General features: G+C 42.7%; 1 protein-coding gene across 4 annotated transcripts in view; it reads right to left on the reverse strand.

Annotated features, from left to right (window-relative positions):
- The window catches only part of RHBDL2 (rhomboid like 2), a 595,588-nt gene extending 574,373 nt beyond the window's left edge, over positions 1 to 21,215 (reverse strand). For 2 of the 4 annotated variants that reach the window (XM_044083448.1, XM_044083423.1), the window contains exon 1: positions 20,758 to 21,215. The gene's annotated coding sequence lies outside the window, so the exon portion shown is untranslated. The remainder of the gene's footprint in view (positions 1 to 20,757) is intronic. The other 2 variants (XM_044083432.1, XM_044083438.1) reach the window with 2 other exon arrangements.
- Between the last annotated feature and the right edge of the window lie 283 nt (positions 21,216 to 21,498).

The following is a 21,498-nucleotide window of genomic DNA, read 5'->3' on the forward strand; positions in this document are numbered from 1 at the left end:
AACTCTCTTTTTGCGTGGCTTTGCGCACTGAGCAGCGTCGGGCAGCGCCACCTAAACAGGTTTAAACTATTCCAGGCTCCACAAAGTCTGCTCTTCACTTTTTCCTTTAGAACTGTTCAAACTCTCAAAGTAATCACTCTATTCTCTTTCTAAAGCCCTGCACTTGCTCAGCTCTTTTCAGGAAACACTAACCAACTAAAGCACTACACCCTCCTTGACTTCTCATAAGTATTAGACTCCCGATTGGTCCTTCCTGATCAAGTGAAAAATCAGTTCCCTTCCCTAATCTGATCAGTAAAAAAAACAGTTCCCTGTACTAATCTGGTATGTCCAAGGGTCAGTTTCAAGGTTACTCTCCAGTCCAGCTGGTGAATCTGGGAATTTTGAGGCAATGTTACAATTGCCTTATGTACACAGACAACGCTCTCCTCCTTCCAACAAACTGTAATACATGTGAGAGATGCAGTTACACAGCCAAACTGGAGGCAGAGCTCTCTCAACCCAAGACTGGCACAGTCAGTCAGGAGGAAAAGGTAACCACCCACACCACAAATCCAGTCTCACACAGACCTATTGCATCTGCATACCCAACACATAAACACACAAAAACATACTCGGAGGCTCTAAATAAAAATCTGCCTAAACAGCAAAGACCTCCTAAGCAGATATCCAAGCAACAGCCACCCCTCAACAATACCCACAAATCACATATCTCACAAAATCAGTGTGCCTCACAGTCACAGCCCATAAGGCCAAACAACACACCAAATACACTTGTTATAGGGGACTCTATTGTCCGGTACACTGACGTCCCACTCACCAGACTGAACAAGGAGAAGTTCACTGTAAGCTGCCTGTCGGGTGCCAGGATCTGCCACATAACGCAAGCACTCAGGTCACTCCAAAGCAAGTACAAGTATGACTCCGTCATTGTCCATGCTGGTGTGAATGACCTGAGACGTACCTCCCTGGACTACATGAAAAGAGACATAGAGGAGCTCTCTGACCATGTAGCCCAGGCTGGTATGTCCCTGACCTTGAGTAGCATCTTGCCCTCACCAAGAATGATGCCACAGTATAAAGACAAAATGATCAGTTTCAACAATTGGCTAAAGTATTGGTGTCATTCAAATGGGGATCCAGTGTCCGTCAGCCTGGGATGACATGCTCTACAAGCCACGTTGCTTCGCTAGGGACGGTTTGCACCTGTCACCCTTAGGCTTTCGTATACTGGCCAAGGCTCTTGCCACCCCCATAGTGCCTTTTTAGGCAAGGCTCAAAGGACAAACCCGCCTCCATAGAAAACCCAAAGATAAAAAAACTAAAGGTAATGCTACTCAATGCCAGAAGTCTAAACCTCAAGATGCACGCACTCGAGACTTTCCTCAGTATGGAGAAAATCGATGTCTGTGCAGTAACAGAAACCTGGGTCAAGGTTCCTGAGAGCACCCCAGCACTACCAGGTTATAACTCATACCATGCGTTTCGGTCCCAAAACTCGGACCGAAGCACAAAAGGAGGGGGGGTATCCATATTCATCAAAGATACCTACACCTCCAGGTTAGTGGCACTGCACGAAGCATCAGAAACCATCCATGTGTAACTAACAGCGGGCAAAACTGCCTTTCAGTTTGTAGCCTGCTACAGAACACCCTCCCTATTACAGGAACCCCACTTGGCATTCCTGAGAACACTGGAGAATATGAAGGTCTCTCCAAACACTATGTTATTGGGTGACTTCAACTTACCCAAACATTGACTGGGAAAACTACTCAAGCCCAAACACCCTCGCCCAACGGTTCCTTGAATTTATAAACTCTAACGCAATGGAACAACTGGTCACCACTCCCACAAGAGGAAACAACATATTGGACCTGGTCATCACCAACATGGGGACTCTGTTCCACACCAGAGGTAAACCCCTCATTGGTAAGATCAGACCATAAAAAAATTTCCCTGGACATCCATATCCCGTCCCCACCCCCAGCTAAGGAAATCACTGTAAAGAATTTCTCCAAAGCCAACTTTGCACTTCTCAAGACTGAGGTGGAATCCTTCAAAGCCCCTGGGCCAGAGGATAATACAGCCCAATCCACAGAATCCTTTACAAATGCATTCTATGAGCACCTGCAGGAATGCATGGATCGTGCTATCCCAAATAAAACAAAGACTCATTCCTCCAAAAACAGGAGACCGGTCTGGTGGACCCCGGCCATAAATAAGCTATACAACAGAAGGAGGAAGCTACTACATGACAGAGCAAAATCCCAAAAAGGGAAGGCATCTCTGATCAGTATTAGCAAGAAACTTCGATCCCTTATAAAATCATCAAAGGCCAGTTTCGAAAGAAAAATTGCCCTAGACACTAAAGATAATCACAAGGCCTTCTTTAGTTATGTCAGAAACATGGGCGGAAACTCCCAGATATGCTCTGAATTGTTGCATAATGGTACAAAATATACCGAACCTACAGACATAGGCAACATCCTGGCAGACAGATTCAGTGCAAACTTCTCACCCCTTCCCCCCCAAAGGAGCAAACGCCTATCCCAACTGAATGTAACCTCCCTGACATCACAGATGCACAGGTGAAAGCTGCCCTCTCCAAAGCAAAAAACACAGCATCTATGGGACCGGATGGTGTCCCAGGCTGTGTCTTACACGAGCTCCAAGAAGAACTGAACCCTCACATTAAGTCACTTTTCAAACTTAGCCTTACTACAGGATATGTGCCCAAAGAATGGCGTACAGCTACACTCCACAAAGGTGGTGCCACAATGGACCCCGGAAACTATCGCCCCATAAGCCTGACTAGTCTGGTCTGTAAAGCTATGGAGCGTATTATCATGGAACTCATAAACAAAGACATTGGGAGCCTCCAGACACTGGACCCTACACAATTCGGCTTTGTTAAGGGCAGATCTTGCCTCTTAAACCTAGTTGATTTCTTTGAAACAGTTACCAAAGCCATAGATGAGGGCAAGGTAGTCCACACAGCCTACCTGGACCTCTCAAAAACCTTCGACACAATACCCCACTCGGGCATCATAAATAAGCTTACCAGCTTAAATATCAACCCCTATATCACAAGATGGGTTGCAAACTGGCTCAGAGATAGAACCCACATGGTCAGAATCGCAGGTGCCATGTCCGAATCCAAACCAGTTACAAGTGGTGTCCCACAGGGCTCAGTTCTGGGACCTCTCTTGTTCGGTATATACTTCTCTGAGGTTCAGGCTAACACGGGGGGATTATGGCTGACAAAGTTCGCAGATGACTGCAAACTGGGGGCCATAATCGAAACTCCAGCTGACACAAGCATCCTCCAAAAGGGTCTCACAGAGACGGATGCTTGGTGCCAGAGTCACGGCCTCAAGCTAAATGCTAAAAAGTGCATAGTCATCCCCTATGGGAAAAACAAGGTGCCCACAAATTACCACATAGGTGGTAATCCATTAAGTATGGAGGAAGTAATTAGAGATTTGGGAACCAACGTGGATAGTAATCTCTCCTTTGATAATCACGTTGCCAAAGTGGTTAGAAAGACCTTCTATATAGCCCACCTTATCACGAAAGGGTTCACATCTAGATCAAGAGAGGTCATTGTGCCCCTCTACTCGTCACTCATCAGGCCCATAATTGAATACAATGCCCCTTTTGGGATGTACCTTACCCGACACCTGCAGCAGCTGGAGAGACCCCAAACGTACCTCACCAAGAGGATCATGGGCTACAAACAGATGTCCTATGCAGCTCGACTAAAGAAACTCCAGCTCTACTCAGTTGCTTACCGCCTACTCAGAGGCGATCTATGCCTGACGTACAAAGCCATGTCAAACCCAGAATTAATGGACATGCTCCACCTCAAAAAATCCAAGTCCCTTAAAGCTACATGCTCCAGGGACCTAAACCTCAGTACAAAAATAAATAGGACATGCTGGAGGGACAGATTCATTTCCCAGAGGCTCCCCTCACTCTGGAATAGAATCCCAATTCATGTTAGACATAGCCCCTCGCTGACCCTCTTCAAGCGAAATTTGGACGCGTGGATGGGAAATCGCAAATTCACCCCTGGGATCTCTCCTGTGTCCCTGCTAGACAGAGGCACAGTAAACTAATCTTAAAAGGGTACCTTCTGTGACCTATTTTACAGAGGCACAGTAGGCTAATCTAATAGGGAGGCAGAAGCCAAATACACTCTGGCTAGGCTTATAAATGCCCTAGGGCAGATAGCCTAGTATCCACCTATGAACCTATGAACCTAAGAGAAGAAATTCTGGTTTGAGGAAGCTTTGCAATCTGAAACTTTGTGTCCAAAAAGAGCTTGGCTGAATTCTAAGGATTGGACAGGCTGCAGCTTGGTCTTTGTTATGTACACTGTGATCTGCAGGTTTGAGCAAAGATGGAGCAAAGAGCGAGTTGTCCAAATAAGTGAACACATGGAATCCCTGCAGTCAGAGGTGAGCTGCTACTACTGGCATGCATTTGATGAACACCTTGGGGTCTGTGGTGAGACCAAAGGGCAAGGTTTTAAACTGAAAATGACTGGCTCCCAGCCTGAGGTGAAGTAACCTGCTGGATCATCACTCTATCTTTATGTGGTAATATGCATCCTGTAGTTATTTGCGCACAGCCAGTCATTCTTCCTTAGCAAAGGGAGAAAAGATTGTACCATAGCCATCAGGAATTTTGTTTGTTTCACAAACTTGCTAAGGTGGCTCAGATCCAGAATTGGCCTTATATCCTCTAGTGCCAATATCCTGGCAGATCAATTCAGTGCCAACTTCATCCCCCTCTCACCCCCTAAATGGCCCATCTCAATACTGGAAGACTGCCAAATTCCAGTAATAACGGCCACACAGGTAAAAATTGCACTCTCCAAAGCTAAGAATACAGCATCCATGGGACCAGATGACATCCCGGGCTGTGTACTACATGAACTACAAAATGAACTGGTACCTCACCTAAGTGTCATGTTTAATCATGCCCTCACCTCAGGTATCATGGCCACTGAGTGGCGCACAGCTATAGTTACCCCACTCCACAAGGGGGGATCCACCTTGGATCCCGGGAACTACTGCCCCATCAGTCTGCCGAGCCTGATCTGCAAGGCCATGGAACGTATTATCATGGAACTTATAAACAAAGACATTGGCAACCTTAAAACACTGGACCCCACCCAGTCGGGGTTCGTGAAGGGCCGATCTTGTCTCCTGAACCTGATTGACTTTTTCAAATCAGTCTCCAGAGCTGTGGACGAGAGTAAGGCAGCCCACACAGCCTATCTGGACCTCGCCAAGGCCTTTCACACCATCTTCCACTCTGAAATCATAGATAAACTTACTAAGCTGGGCATTAATCCCTACGTCACTCGATGGGTTGCCAACTGACTTACTGATAGAACCCACACTGTAAAAGTAGCTGACTCCAAATCCAGCTCCAGACAAGTGACAAGTGGAATAACTCAGGGTTCAGTCCTGGGACCTCTCTTAATTGGCATCTACTTCTCTGAAGTACAGGCCAACACTAAGGGACTCTGCCTAACAAAGTTTGCATATGACTGCAAACTGGGAGCCATTATTGAATCCCAAATGATGTGGATACTCTACAAAAGGGCCTTACAGAAACCGATACTTGGTGCCAGAACAATGGGCTCAAGCTCAATGCCAAGAAATGTATAGTTATCCCCTTTGGGAAAAAACATGTACCCGTGAATTACCTCATAGGTGGCAGTACACTAAACACCGAAAGTGTGATAAGAGACTTAGGGACACAGGTGGACAGTGGTCTCACCTTCAGGAAATCCTTCTATGTGGCACACCTCATCACTAAGGGCTTTTCATCCAGAAAAAAGCAGGTCATTGTCCCACTGTACTCATCCCTCATTAGACCCATTATAGAATACAACACCCCATTTGGTATATACCTCTCAAGACATCTGCAACAACTGGAAAGGCTGCAGAAATACCTCACTAAAAGAATCACAAGCCTAAAACAGTTGCCCTGTGCTGACCACCTTAAAAAACTCCAGCAATACTCTGTCACATATTGTCTACTCTGAGGTGATCTCTGCTTAACATACAAGGCCATGTCAAACCCAGAGCTGTTGGACATGTTACACTTAAAGAAATCCCAATCCCTCAGAGCCACATGCTCCAGGGATCTAAACCTTGTCATCACAATAAACAAAACATGCTGGAGGGATACGTTCCTGATCCAGAGACTCCCCAGACTCTGGCATAGACACTGCCCATACATGTCAAGCAGAGCGCCTCTTTGGCCCCTCTTCAAAAGGAACCTTGATGATTGGATGAGAAAAAGGAAATTCACCCCTGGGATCATGTCAGTTGCCCTGCTAGACAGGGGTCTAGGGAAGTAAATAGTGTGGGAAGAAATAGCCAGAGAATTGTTATGGCTAGGCTTGTACAGGCCCTAGGGCCGATAGCCTAGTACCAACCTATGAACCTATGGTCTGGTGAGACCTTTTGGATGACTCGCTTGCTGAGGAGCTTTCTTATTTCAGAAGCAGCTGCTTCAATTTGAGAGGGTGGCACATTGGGTCATCTTTCTGTGGATATTGGGGAAAAAAGAAAGTGAGTGAGATAATCTTTGGTTATGATCCTCTGCACCTACTTGTCTTGAGTGACGAATGCCCAGGTTGCTGTGTGCCAGGACAAGGGCCCTCTGACTGCCTCCAGAGAGCTGCAGTCAGACAAACATTCAGGAACACTAAAAGGACCTCTTGGAAAATGAACCAGAGAAGCCCTGGCAGACCAGCTCTGCCCAAGGGTGATGACCATTATTAGAGTTTCCCCCTGTCCCACAGGAGTTTTATCTCTAAAGGTGTCAGGCACAAACCATTGTGACTTATGAAACCAAAGTCTCTTGCCTCCTCTGATTCCTTGAAATCATTCTTTGACAGGTAGAGAAATTAATTCCCACAGCAGAAAGGGTCTTGCCACCTTGTTCACTTCTGGAGAGTGTTTCTTTGACTTTCAGACCAAAATGTGCCAATTCCTCATAAGAGGTGTTGACAAAAGTCATATTAAAGTGTTCTGCAAAAATCAGAGAGCCACATCCTCATGGATATGCCAGTGCTGACAGCTCAAGAAGCACCTACTTTGGCATTGGAAAGAAGGAGCACAGAAGCATTAGACAAGGACAGGAGGGTAGCCAGCTGTAAACCAGTAGACTTCCTTTGCTCTACAGACAAGGTCCCCAAGAAAGATTTGGAGCTCTTCTTGGCCAAATCTCTTTGACAACAGGTAATGTGTGCCAGATAATTCAACAGTCTCACAGAAAAATTCAGTGAGACATAGACTCACTTCCTGAATCTCTCTAATGCATGAGAGTCTCTGTTCGGTGGATGGATGGTGACATTTTCCGCTGCCAGTTACTTTTTGATGGCTGCTCTACCACCATGGAATCTACAGCAGGACCCTTGCTCCAATGAGGACACTCCTTTGGTGCAACAAGGAACATGTCAGACTTTTGTGGAATTGGTTTGGCAGTGTCTGACTCCTTCCATAACTGCTTAGAAATAAGATCCATCATCTCATCAGTGGAAAGGGCCATCCAAGATGTACATGGCCCAAAACTGAAAGCCTCAATAAATACTGATTCTTCTGGAGAAGGTGCTTAATTGGACCTCCACCCTTTCTGTTTAAGCAGTTGTAAGACTTCTCCAAATGTAATGACCTCAAGGAGGATCTGGGGGAGTCTTCCCCTTCATCAAAGTTGATATCTTATGTTAGGGATTCCTGAAGGTGTTTCCTTTTGCACTTATGCATCTTGTAACTCCTTGGTGGGATGCGGGAACTCAGAAGTTGAAGTGGGCTCTTTGACAACAGCTTATTCAAAGCTTCTGATAACTGGATATCCCAACAGGGCAAGAAGAGCTGATCTGGGCCATAGGAAATCCTGTGGGGGGCAGTATGGATTAGAGCTCAAAAAGGATGTTTTCTCCCTCTGGATTGAGAGAGTACTGTTTTGAAAGCCTCAAAAGCTGAATCCAAAATGGATCTGAGGAGCCTAGCCATAGGAACTGAAGCCCAGAGCAGAGGTTCAACCCAAGAAACTACTTGGCTTGGATCCCAAGCTGAAATTGGAGCCTAACTTTCTAACACTGAGGCTCTAAGAGGAAGGGACAGCTCTGAACATCTCAGTTCTAAACCCGCCCTGTCAGATTGGGCACTGACTATTCAGCTCTGAGATTCCAATGGCTCCAAAACAGTTGGGGCTGACTCCAAAGTAAACATGTCTAGGAGGGAACTCAGATCCAGGTGCTCTGAACCTGGAGGCAGATCAGGGAATGAGCAATAACAGGATGAGGGAAAGAAATGTCCCTTGGATCTGGTGGTAGCTGGAGCCAGGAGGACCCCAACTGGACTTGGATGTGAAGGATCTCCCTCATCATCTTGTCCACATCTGCATTGGTGATTCTCATTGAGGATCTAGATAAATGCAGGGACAAGGCAGAAGATGGAGGCCTGGAGTGGTTTAAAGCTCTCTCATGCAAAATTGGCAACCGTGGACTAGGGGAAACCAGCTCCAGGAAGAATCTTGGCTCCAAAAGAGGTGGAGAGTCAAATCCAATTAAAACTGGCTCCAAAGACAGCCTCTGACCCATAGGTTTCAAAATTTTTTGAGAGGGGCCAAAGTCGGATCTGACATGGATCCAAAGACCCATACATTGAGGAACATATGGAAGAGACAACATCAGATCACACTTTAAGCAATGAATAGTGACCTGTAAAATGGAAGAAACTAAATCACTCAAAGCAGATTTTTTCCTGACAAGAAGAACTTCAGGTAAAACATTCCTCATATTTCACAGTTAGTCAAAATACATTTCAACATACGAGCCTGACAATTCAAAATTCTGAAAATCAGAGTTGCAGAAGTATACACTTTCTTCCCATACTTAATAAAAGTTTTACCATCCTTGTCTGAAACAACAGAATTGGAATTAACCAAATGCTGAGAAGCAGCTGCTGAGAAACATGTGATGAGTGTATCAAACTTGAAAAACTGGAGAACTTTATATTCTCTATCTCCTTTCTTTTGCACAGCAGGCTGTCAGGAAAGCTACAGGCTGTCACAAACACATACTCCAGTGATGAAAGCACTGGGGAAATGGGTGAAGGTTTTGGAAATTCCATTTGTAATACCTCATAGCATTCCTGAGAGACTGAGAAACCTTAAGTGTTCTCACACTGAAAATATTGGCAAAATCTGGAAATAGTCTCAGTGAAAGAGAATCCCTCACATGGAGAATCAGATACCATTCTCTCCTCTGAGTCTGAATAAGAACTCCGAGAATAAAGTCCTGCATCTGTCCTTTCATCTTCCTGTCTAGAGTTATAATCTTGAATCTCTTCAGGAAAAGAGGAATACCCTTTTCTTTTACCAGAAGACACCTTAGAAGAAGGGTCAAACAACCTGAATAATCATGTGCCCATCCCTGCATAAGTTGCTGCCATTAATAAACCTGTTTGCCTCAATGTCCTTGTCAAAAAGAAACAGAAAACTAAGCAATGATCTACAGCTTCACAATTCCCTGTATACAGGAGTAGCTTATTAGGTCTGGCTCAGGGTCTTATTCAGGCTAAGACCCTGAGCCAGACTTAATAAGCTACTCCTGTCTACAGGGAATTTTGCAGCTGTAGATAATTTCTTAGTTTTCGGTTTCTTTTTGACAAGAAAATTGAGGCAAACAGGTTTATTAATGGCAGCAACTTATGCAGGGATGGGCACATTGTTATGATGAAACAGGGGCATCCTCCCTGTCCCTTCTCCTAAGCCTGACAAGATTGGCAACCCTTGCCCACTGAGGGGATCCAACAGCCACACAGGACATAGCTAACCCTTAGTTCATAGTGGCTGCAAATGTTACAACAGAGGGATCCAGGGGAAAAAAGATGAGTGGTCGGAAGAACCAGCTTTGGCCACAGCAGAGTCACTCACCTGCACCTGAGGCAAATTGCTAGCCTGCTGTGGTGGCAAAGGCTGTTTGCTTAACTTCTTCTTTTTCTTTTTTTGGCTGGAAGAAGAATTGACCATGGTACCAGTGGTCTGTTTAAGTTTAAGCCAAAAATTATGTCTCTTTCCCAGGGAAACTGAGCAGCACAAGCCAGTACATATTCAAAGTCCCCAAAAGTCACTTTTTTCTGTAGTATAAACACAGTAAAAAACACTTTGATACACTTTGCCAGTTCCAAAATGTAAAGTAAACATAGTTTCTTCCACAGAAAAAAGTAGTTTTAGAATGTTTTAACAACTTTTAAACTGATAAAACTACAGTTAAGTCTGTTAAATCACAATGTCTTAGTTCGAAATTAAAAATATATAAGAAAAGTTTTTCACTGAAGAGAAATTATCTGCCTAGCAGTGGAACAGCACAAGCCAAGCATCGATCCTAAAAAGCCCATAGAGTTGAGGTATTTTTGACTCCAGGAAAGCTCTGGGTGAGGTTTGACACCCATACCTGACGTTTAAACAGCACAGCACGAGCTAACAGTTTGGGTGTGTGGAGGGTTCCCTGAGTCTTTGGAAGGTGGACATCTGTTATATCCTTTACAGGATATAATACATATAGCTTAGGCTACTGCAGTAATAATCCATATGATCAACATCTAATAATGTGATCCAGGCAGACAAAACATTTACAAACACTTGAAATCTCGATGTATAGGAATGTGATGAGCATTTTTGAATTTGGGCACTATTACATGCTCCTTTGGAAAAGAACAATCCAGGACTGGTCTCTGGGCATTTTCTTTCTTTAGGCACAATTAACATTTGTGAATAAAATCTTTTTCTCAGCAAAGAAGGAAGAAATGCTTCAATTGCCCCCTGTTGCAACATGTGTTGTAGGACAGGAAGAAACAGAAGGGTTTGGTCTGGTGAATGTGGAGGAATTCCATGGAAAGGAGAATTTTCTTCCCACTGCCATTTGTAGTCAGGCCTCAGAACCCATTTGTCTGAAGCAATCTGTTGCCAAAGACAGAAATGGTGATTCATGCTTTCTGGAAGGGATATGGGACTGCCAGGGTGGGAGGAAAGGCAGGACAAGGTCTACTTACATAGTTATTCTGCCTTATTTGACTGTCCTTTGTTCTGGGGAGTTCCTGCTTATTTTTTAGAACCTATCTGCCATTGCTTTTTAAAAGTCTGCTTACTAGCAATCTGCTGTGACTGTTTATTTTGTTTCTTGCCAAAATTGGAAGAGCAGAAAATCCCCTGGAAAAGTAGGAGAAGGAGGGCAGCAAAATCTGAGAGATTCTTTGAATCATCTGCTTACCTTTCTCATAATATTTTTTTATGATATCTGCAGCAGAGGGTCAAAAAACTAATCGGAGGAAAAGTTAAAATCTCATGTTTTATATGTTCAGGAAAGTTCTGTGAAAGCAGCCAGGCAAGACTCAGTACCAGTGGCAACAGCCCTGGATGCATACCTCTCAACCTCTTAGCACAAGAAATTTGAGCAAAGCCAAAAAGAATGGTGGGAGAGGACAAAGCCCCAAAAATAGGGTCAGATTTTAAATATTAATCTTATAAACTTAGAAAGTGGTTAGAATAAAATGTTTTTGGTGTGCATTTTATGAATGATATGAAGTCTGAAATTCAAATGTCTGTCATTATTAAGTGGCATCAATCTTCAATGTTTTGCCATAAAACCACAAATTCTATGAGGAACAGATCAAAATATGAGTAAAAAATCTGGGAATTCTGCAAAAATCTGGATAGTCGAGAGGGATGCCTGGATCAGAATCTACAGAGTCATAAATACACTTTAAACTAGTGACCTGAGAACTAAAAGAAACTAAACCACACAGAGCAGATTTACTCACAGGAGGGAACTGCAGACAAAACATTCCGCATACTTTGACAATTAGAATACATTTTAATATATGAGCATGACAGTTTACAATTCTAAATAATAAATTTGAAGGAGCATATATTTTCCCCAAACTTATTAATAGAGTTACCAGCCTTGTCAGAAGGAGAAGGATTAGAATAAAAAAAATGTTTGGCAGCAGCAGCTGGATTAACTAAAGCTGTAGCTGCTGGGTCAGTGTTGGGATGAATGTATAAAAACATGAAAGACTGAGGAGCTTTGTACATTTTAGCTGCTTTCTTATGTGCAAAACGCTGGCTGTCAGGAAAACCACAGGCTGTGACAAATACATCCTTCAGTACTGACACTGAAAACTGAGGCAATCCAGAAAGCTTGAGTCAAGTCTAGTATCCCACCTGTGACCCAGAGGGTAAGAGGACTAATGAAAGAGTACAAAGGATATGTCCAGATAAAATCACTTTAGCTAGCAGATCTCGGAGACTCTCTCTCTCTCTATCTGATACCCTCCTTGTAAAAAAACAAACTGGTAAACACCCAGTATAGAGCTCCAAACAAAACAGTCCAAGAATAAACAGCAAATGAACTCACAAAGTGATGTAAAAATAAGTTTAATAGCAAAGCTTTCGAGATAAAACTCTTCAGTGCTTAAAATCATACTAAAATACACTTTCATATATACACTACTTGAACAAATTCAAACCAATAGAAGCACAGCAAAAACAAAATAATTAAAATAAAAAATTGAATGCTTGCTTCATGGAAAAAGAGATCTTCTCTTAAGAACAGGTTTTAAACTCAACAGTATCATTCAGCCCAGGGGGCACATCTGCTTGAAAGTAATTAATCCATCTATAGGTTCATAGGTAGGTACTAGGCTATTGGCCCAAGGGCCTAAGTAAGCCTAGCAGAGCCATAGAGGTGATCCCCGGGGTGTATTTCCTATTTCCCATCCACTCATCAAGATTTTTTTTGACGAGTGCTAATGAGGAACTTTGCTTGACATAGATGGGTAACTTGTTCCAGAGTATAGGAAGTCTCTGGGACAGGAATCTATCCCTCCAGCATGTCCTGTTTATTGTGGTGACAAGGTTTAGGTCCCTAGATCGTGTAGCTCGGAGAGACTGGGATTTCTTTAGGTGTAAGATGTTCAACAGCTCTGGGTTTAACATAGCTTTATATGTTAGGCAGAGATCTCCTCTGAGTAGGCGATAAGCTACAGAGTAAAGCTGGAGTTTTTTGAGATGGTCAGTGTAGGGCATCTGTTTGAGGCCAGTAATCCTCTTTGTGAGGTACTTCTGTGGCCTTTACAGCTGCTGCAGATGTTTTGTGAGGTACATTTCAAAAGGGGCATTGTACTCTATAATGGGTCTAATGAGTGCCGAGTAGAGGGGAACAATGACCTCTTTTTTCCTGGATGAGAACCCTTTTGTAATGAGGTGTGCCACGTAGAAGAATTTCCTGACTACTGTGCAGATGTGTTTATCAAACGAGGGACTACTGTCCACCTGGGTCCCAATGTCTCTAATCACACATTCGGTGTTAAGTAGACTGCTGTTTATGTGGTAGTTCATGGGTACAGAGTTTTTACCAAAGGGGATGACAATGCACTTTTTGCCATTGAGCTTGAGACCATGCCTCTGACACCAGGCATCTGTCTCAGTGAGGCCCTTCTGTAGGATGTCCACATCATTTGGGGACTCGACTATGGCTCCTAGTTTGCAATCATCTGTGAACTTTGTTAGCCAGAGGCCTTCTGTGTTAGCCTGTACTTCAGAGAAGTAGATACCAAACAGGAAAGGTCCCAGGACTGAACCCTGTGGTACTCCACTCTTCACTGGTTTGAGGTCAGATCTGGAGTCTGCAACTTTTACAGTGTGGGTTCTGTCAGTGAGCCAGTTGGCAACCCATCTTGTAACATAGAGATTTATAGCTAGTTTAGTGAGTTTAGCTATAATTCCAGAATGGGGGATGATGTTGAAAGCCTTGGCAAGGTCAAGATAGGCTGTGTGAACCACCTTACCTTCGTCTACGGTTTTGGTGACTGCCTCAAAGAAGTCGATTAGGTTCAGAAGACATGATCTGCCTTTCATAAACTGGGTGGGGTCCAGAGTTTGGAGGTTACCAATGTCTTGGTTTATGAGTTCCATGATGATACGTTATATGGCCAGGGTCGTCAGGCTAATAGGGCGATAGTTCCCAGGATCAGTGGTGGCTCCCCCTTTGAGGAGTGGGATAACTGTTGCTGTGTGGCATTCAGTGGGCACAAAGCCTAATGTGAGACTATGATTGAACATGGTTCTTAGGTAGGGAGCCAGTTCGTTCTGAAGTCCGTGTAAAACGCAGCCTGGGATATTGTGCAGTCCTCTGCATTCTTCCTGTATAGATATGGGCCCTTTAGGGGGTGAGAGGGGGGTAAAGTTAGCACTGAACCTATGCCAGGATGTTGGCAATATCAGTTGGTTCTGTAATTTTCATGCCGTTGTGCTGCAACTCAGAGCAGATCGGGGTGTTGCCATTGCAATTCGTGACAGAGCTATAGAATATGCTTTGTGGTTTCCCTTAGAATCAGTGGCAATTTTGTTTTCGTAGCTAGCTTTGGAGGATCTTAGAAGGGATCTCAGCATCTTACTGAGGCTGACCAGAGAGCTCCTCCACTCATGGGATTTTACTCTCTTTTGCAACAGTTTCTTCCTTCTGTTGTAGAGTTTGTTTATGTCAGGGGACCACCAGATTGGCTTCCTTTTTTGGAGGATAGCATCTTGGTTCTGTTAGGGATAGCACAATCCATGCACTCGTGTAAGTGCTTATAGAGTGAATCTGTGTAGGATTCAGCAGTCGTAACTGTATTGTCCATCTGCATGGGTGTCATAATGTTTGCCACTTCTGTCTTAAGAAGCATGAAGCTGGCTTTGGAGAAATTTTTTACCATGGTTTCCTTAACGGTGGGTGGGGGTGGGATGCGGATATCTAGGGTGATTAGCTTATGGTCAGATCTGACCAACGAGGAGTTGATTTCAGGTGTGGAACACCGGTCACTCGTGTTGGTAATGACTAGGTCTAGGATATTGTTGCCCCTGGTGGGGGTGTGGATAAGTTGATCCAGGGCATTGGAATTTATGAATTCCAGAAAGTGTTGAGCAAACGAGTTGGTACATGAGTAGTTTTCCCAGTTAATGGTGAGGAAGTTGAAATCACCCATTGTTAGGGTGTTTGGTTGAACCCTAATATTTTCCAGTATACCAAGAAAAGAGGAATGGGAATCCTGGGGCATGGTGGGGGATCTGTAGCAAGCTACAATTTGGATTGCAGTTTTGCCCAGAGTTAGTTGCATTTGGATAACCTCGGATGCATTATGCTGCACAACTAGCCTGGAGGTGTGGATATCCTTAATGAATATGGACACACCTCCGCCTTTGGTGTTCTGGTCCAGGTTAGATGGCCGAAAAATGTGGTATGAGTTATAGCCTGGTAATGCAGGATTGCTCTCTAGAGCCTTATATCATACAAAGATACATTGTTACATAGTACAAGTTCTAATAGAGCACATCAAGCTTCTACTTGTGTGCTGCTCTTGTCTGTATACATACATAGATGGTGTCTAATAGCTTTAACTCCATAGTTGTTAGGTATGACAGTAAATACAGAGTTTGCATCTAGTTCCTAGGTTCATAGGTTGGTACTAGGCTATCAGCCCTAGGGCCTATACAGGCCTAGCCATAACAATTCCCTGGCTATTTCTTCCCACATTATTTACTTTCCTGGACCCCTGTCTAGCAGGGCGACTGACGTGATCCCTGGGGTGAATTTCCTTTCTCCCATCCAATCGTCAAGGTTCCTCTTGAAGAGATCCAAAGAGGCACTCTGCTTGACATGTATGGGCAATCTATTCCAGAGTCTGGGGAGTCTCTGGGTCAGGAACCTATCCCTCCAGCATGTTTTGTTTATTGTGATGACAAGGTTTAGATCCCTGGAGCGTGTAGCTCTGAGGGATTGGGATTTCTTTAAGTGTAGCATGTCCAACAGCTCTGGGTTTGACATGGCCTTGTATGTTAAGCAGAGATCGCCTCTGAGTAGACGATATGCGACAGAGTATAGCTGGAGTTTTTTAAGGTGGTCAGCGTAGGGCATCTGCTTTAGGCCTGTGATTCTTTTAGTGAGGTTACAAACACTTCCTTTGAATTTCACTGGGAGGCTTAGCTAGATCTTTATGGATCTTAGGAAGACCATAAATAACAGGTACAACAGGATGCATCACTCCCATATACATATACTCATCCAAAGTAATAGAATGTGCAAGTTGCATATCATATAAATGTGACTTGCAAGCAAAAATCAACTGTTAAAGCTTGTATCTACCACTTTAAAAGTACTGTTTATGTCTTTATTTGTTTTATAGGAGAGCCCACTGGGCCAAGAAGAGTCAATTTTCAGTGGAGGCTCAGGGAGAAAAGCTCCACAAAGATAGTTTGTATGAGAGTACATGGTTATACAAAACACAATTAGTAAGTTGAAATACATTATACAAAACGCAACTAGTAGAAGAAATACAGTTAAAGGCACACATTAATCGGCTAAACCAGTCCAGTTACAGGTTCTGTCAAATATATAAAAAATATATATAGTTTGTATTGACTCGTACACAAGAAAACACAAGTAGCAAATAGTAAAATTTTAAGGCAGATGCATTAAGTATGTAGAATAGTAGGTGTAGTTGGGTAAGGAAGGTAAATAGAACAAGTGTGAATTGAATATGACTATAGTTGAGAATGGTAGAGCAAAATCATCCCTTAACAGCAGCATCATTAATGACCGGCAGCATCATCATTATAGGTTCATACTAGGTAGTAGACTATATGCCCGAGGGCATTTATAAGCCTAGCCAGAGTGTGTCAGCTTTCGCCGTCCCATTGATTAATTAACTGATCTTCTGTCAAGCAGAGCCAATGAAGTCATCCCAGGGGTTTATTTTCTGTTACCCATCCACTTGTCAAAGTTTCTCTTGAAGAGTGTTAGTGAGGGGCTCTGCCTAATGTAGTTTGGAATTTTGTTCCAAAGCATGGGAAGTCTCTGTGACAGGACTCTATCCCTCCAGCATGTTCTATTTATTGTTGTGGTGAGGTTTAGCTCACAAGAGCACGTGGCTCGCAGTGACTTGGATTTCTTTAGGTGGAGCATGTCCATCAATTCTGAGTTGGGATTTATATATATATATATATATATATATATATATATATATATATATATATATATATATATACATATATAAAACATTTTATCCATTCCTACTATAGCCCCACAATGTAATACTATATTTTTGTATGGCACCCTCCTTGTGAGAGGAATAAAGACATTCTGTTGAAGTTTTAAGTAGTTTATTCAGTTAAGTTGTTATATAGATGGACGAGTGTTCTACAAGAACACAGCATTAGTCAGCCTTTGATCCTCAAAAGCCCAGAAAGGAGAATTCTCTTTGGCAACAGTAAAGCTCTGAATGGCTTCTCATTCAAGTGTGACTTTTAGTCAGCTCAACTCAAGGTGACTAACAACTGAGCACATAGAAGGTACCCATGAAAGCTTTGGAAGCTGGCAGGCTGTTATATCCTTAACAGGTTATAACCCATATAGCTGAACATCAAGTAATCTATGCATTTCTGTTCTCTTATACTTCAAGCACAACCAAAAACACCCTCTAAAACAGGACAGTATTCTTCCTTCCCCAACCTATCCCCCACACAAATTTCACACTGTACTAACCATCAAATGCAAGAAACAGGGCTTCTTCCTCCCATACATCCTTCAGATGGTTATCTCATGTTGGGTACAGTGACTCTTGTTACTCCCTGCTCTTGTAATGGTTCAGAGGCAATAAATTAACTACAACAGTAATGTCAGACATTTCTTTGTCTCGTGTTACCTCTTTTTTTTTTTTTTTTGGTCATTTTAATCAACTCTGAGCTCCCCCTTATATGTCTTGATTAACCATTGTCTTAGTCCCTTCTGCAATTTTTGAATCAAAAGTAATGCCTTTTTTTCTGTATAGGCTTCCACACTTACTCCCTTATATGTCTTCACTATCAGCCACCTCACTTCACTAGCCAGGAGTTTGATTGCTAATCTTTCATCTTCAATCAATATTTTTTCCTTACATACCCCAAAGAGACATAATTGATATTAGTCTGGTATCTTCTTTCCCAGTAATTTTTCTCATATTTCTCTTGCACCCTTCCACAAAGGGACAACCTCCCTATAAGTGCATCACATGTACTCTGATCAGAGCTTCCCTTAACACATTTACAACACTCTGTGGATGGATACCACCCACTCAATGAATCTTCATAGGAGTTCTGTGCTACCTATGCACCCTTCTTCTGTAATGGCCCCTCACAGGACCGACTGTCTTTAACACTGGTATGTCAATGGACTGATTCAAATTTGATTCAGTAGCCGGTTTTGGGCTCTGATGGAACTTTAATGGAGCCACAGAACATCAATCACACTCCATGGAAACATTGAACTGCAAGCCACAGTCAAGACTGCAAAACTAATGAAAAATATATTTTTTGAAAGGGAACAAGGTCTTTGCACCCTGCACCTCCCCAAGATTGTACTGTCTTAGGGAAGAGAGAACTCCCACAACAGTACTTTCTCAATCTTCCTTTCACAAATCCTGAAAATGCAAATTAGTCATTGATATTTTTTTTATTTCATGAAGAGTATGATGGTGTATGACATTAGGATCCGAATCAATGTTCCTCCTTAGAGAAGGGAGGAGTGCCAAATCAAAAAGGGACTTTTGTTTGCTCCTCCCTCAACCTAGTGTTAAGAGCATCAGACTGGGAAAATGCACCGGGCACCACATGAGCCAACATCAGCTCTGAGGTCCATCTCCCATACCTTTGACCTCTGCAGTCTTGGCTCTCTGTAAAGAACCTCTGAACTCCTCTAATAACATAGCCTAATCTAAAGCAGTACATTCACAGACTATATCCCTCTCTTTGTAAAGAAGTATTCCCTCAACTCTATATTGAACTGATCCTATTTCAGCTTCTCTTATACTCCCTTCTACCTTGTCTGTATTTCCTTTAGCTCTAACCCCATATTTATCTACCGAAACAGTGCAGTACATTCAGACCCTATCCACAATTCTCTTCCCTCTCTTCTAATGTGAACATGCCCAGCTATCCAAGACTCTTTTCATATGCCAGTCCCTGCATTCCCTTCACATGGTAACTGCACTGACCACTTTCTACATGATTAATTTTCATTCATCCATGGCCTCTTAGTTACTAAACCTGCATCATATCTTGCTGTGGATCTTTCCGAGTTTATTGATGCCACTTGGTCACCCTGCTTGTTAATCCTACCAAGGCCCCTCTACAATGTTACTCTTACTGTTGTCCCTATAACTCCATCAAATATATGAAGGGTACCACTACTTTCTCAGTGCTTTCAGGACCTCCTGATACTATTTTACCCTTAATGCCTGATTTGCACAGGACACGCCTACCCAGGACACCAAAACACAAGAGGAAACTCAATCTTAATAAAAATGAATATCAACCATGCCTAGAAAATTAAGCTTCATATCTCAAAGACTCCTACCTCTCTGGAATAAACTCCCTCTCTACTTTAAATTCTGTCCATCAACCCATATCACCAAGAAAGATCTGGAAGACTAAATAGGCACCCATTAGTTCCAGCAGAGGAACCAAGGCATCACGTTCCTCAGTGTCGAACAGACCTGGAAAGTGTTCCCACACCTATGAACCTGTGAACAGTGTTAGCCCTGTCATGCTTATAGAGGGCTTCCTGACTCCTTTGATCCTGCTTAATTTTGGGTTTTGTTATTTCAGCTGTGCTCCAGACTCGTAATCATTATTGCAACTACAGAACTACTTTAGTATTTTTTATGCTTTCAGGACTATATTCATCCTGCTGGGAACCTCTCTGTGAGTGCTTTTGCCTTTACTAGCTCTGTTACAGTGTTGTCGTATTAATCCTTAAATTAGCTGGAAGGCAGCACAACAAACTTCTGAAGCAAGCCATTAGGGCAACTGGGAAGTTTGTCTATAACATTCTGCTTTCTCATCAAAAGATAGCAACTCAGCTTCATATTGCTTTCATGCTGACCAGCTGTGTTTACAATGGTATTCTATCCCATACACCTGCAATGAATCTACAACGTGCAGCTGTCTAACAGCAAGAAAGAAATATATGTAAGCATATGAAAATGTAACACTAACGATAACACACGTTTTCTGCTTCCTTTAACTTTGCCTTCTTGGACAAAAGAAGCACACTATATAAATACTAAACCATCTTGGAAGAAGCCATGCACAACAAGAAAGTTCTGTAATTTAATAGTGTCATTATAGCTATATCCTTTATTCATGCTGCACTACCAGACGTCCTTTTCCACACTGTCCAGAATTCTAAAAGCCTCCTTCCTGGTCATTCAATTATGTTCTCTAAGAAATTAATTACGTAAGGACAACAAAAAATGTAATGTTTTCCAGTCAACTAATTTATTACTATGGATGTCATGGGCAGCACTATAAAAATTCCTCTGAAATATAACCCTCGGTGAAGAGGAAACACTTTGAAAATAGTAAAAAAGCAGTCTTATTATATAAGATTGATTTTGAAAGAAATATTGCTCATTGTTGTGCTATTCATTTCTACTTTTAAGATTTCTAAAGTCCTAATACTTACAAAACAAAACAAATCAAAACTGGCTAGTAAATAAATGACATCTGATGTGCTACAAAATTCGGTTATGTTTTAAAAAGGAGTATATAAATATCTAATACCACATGCATTATATTTATTTCTTTATAAAAAAATGCAAATAGTTTAATCTTTAGTAGGAAAAAAGTCAAACTAGCATGAAAGCAAACCTCACTAGACTTCAAGGCTTCCTACCATACGTTAAACGGCTTTCATTTGGTTTTCCAGGTGAGAAAGAATCCTTCAGGGTCCACAGCCTACTTTTTGACCTATACCAATTTGTTTAAAGCACAAAAAGAAAAAACATATAACTCGCACCACAGACAGGCGTACTTCCTTACTTCATGCATGCTAGCATTTCATAAACACCTCGGATGTTACTAATGATGTTGTTTTCAAGTAAAGCTCTGTCATTTTTCCAGTAATCCGATCCACTGACAAAACAGTAACGCACAACACTGCCGAATACTTAAAAGTTCCGGTCTTCGTTTCATTTGGTGATGCAATGCGTCTGGATAAGAAAGGTGTTCCCCCTTGATCAAACTTTCTTTTTTTTTTTCAGAAAAGAGGAGGAAAGCTCTGTTATTTCCACCAAAAAATTTATACAACAAAACAATCCACTTTTATGCAGAATACAGTTGTTGCGTCTTTCGGCTTTTCCCCGTTAGGGGTCGCCACAGCGGAGCTCCGGTCCGCTAATGATTGGCAGTAGATTTTTACGTGCCGAGTTGCCAGCCATGACGTACAACCTTCCACGAAGGTACACCCATTCATGCACATCTCTACACAGAAGACGCTCTTGCTGAAAGTCGATCCGGACAACGTCTTACTATGAGGCGACAACGCTACCGCAGCACTACCACCGCAGTATATGAGGTACAAAAAAGGGAATGAAAATACAGGTTTGCATC

Source organism: Protopterus annectens, chromosome 1.part1, assembly GCF_019279795.1.
Source record: "Protopterus annectens isolate FY-2018-M chromosome 1.part1, PAN1.0, whole genome shotgun sequence".
Classification (NCBI taxonomy): domain Eukaryota; kingdom Metazoa; phylum Chordata; order Ceratodontiformes; family Protopteridae; genus Protopterus; species Protopterus annectens.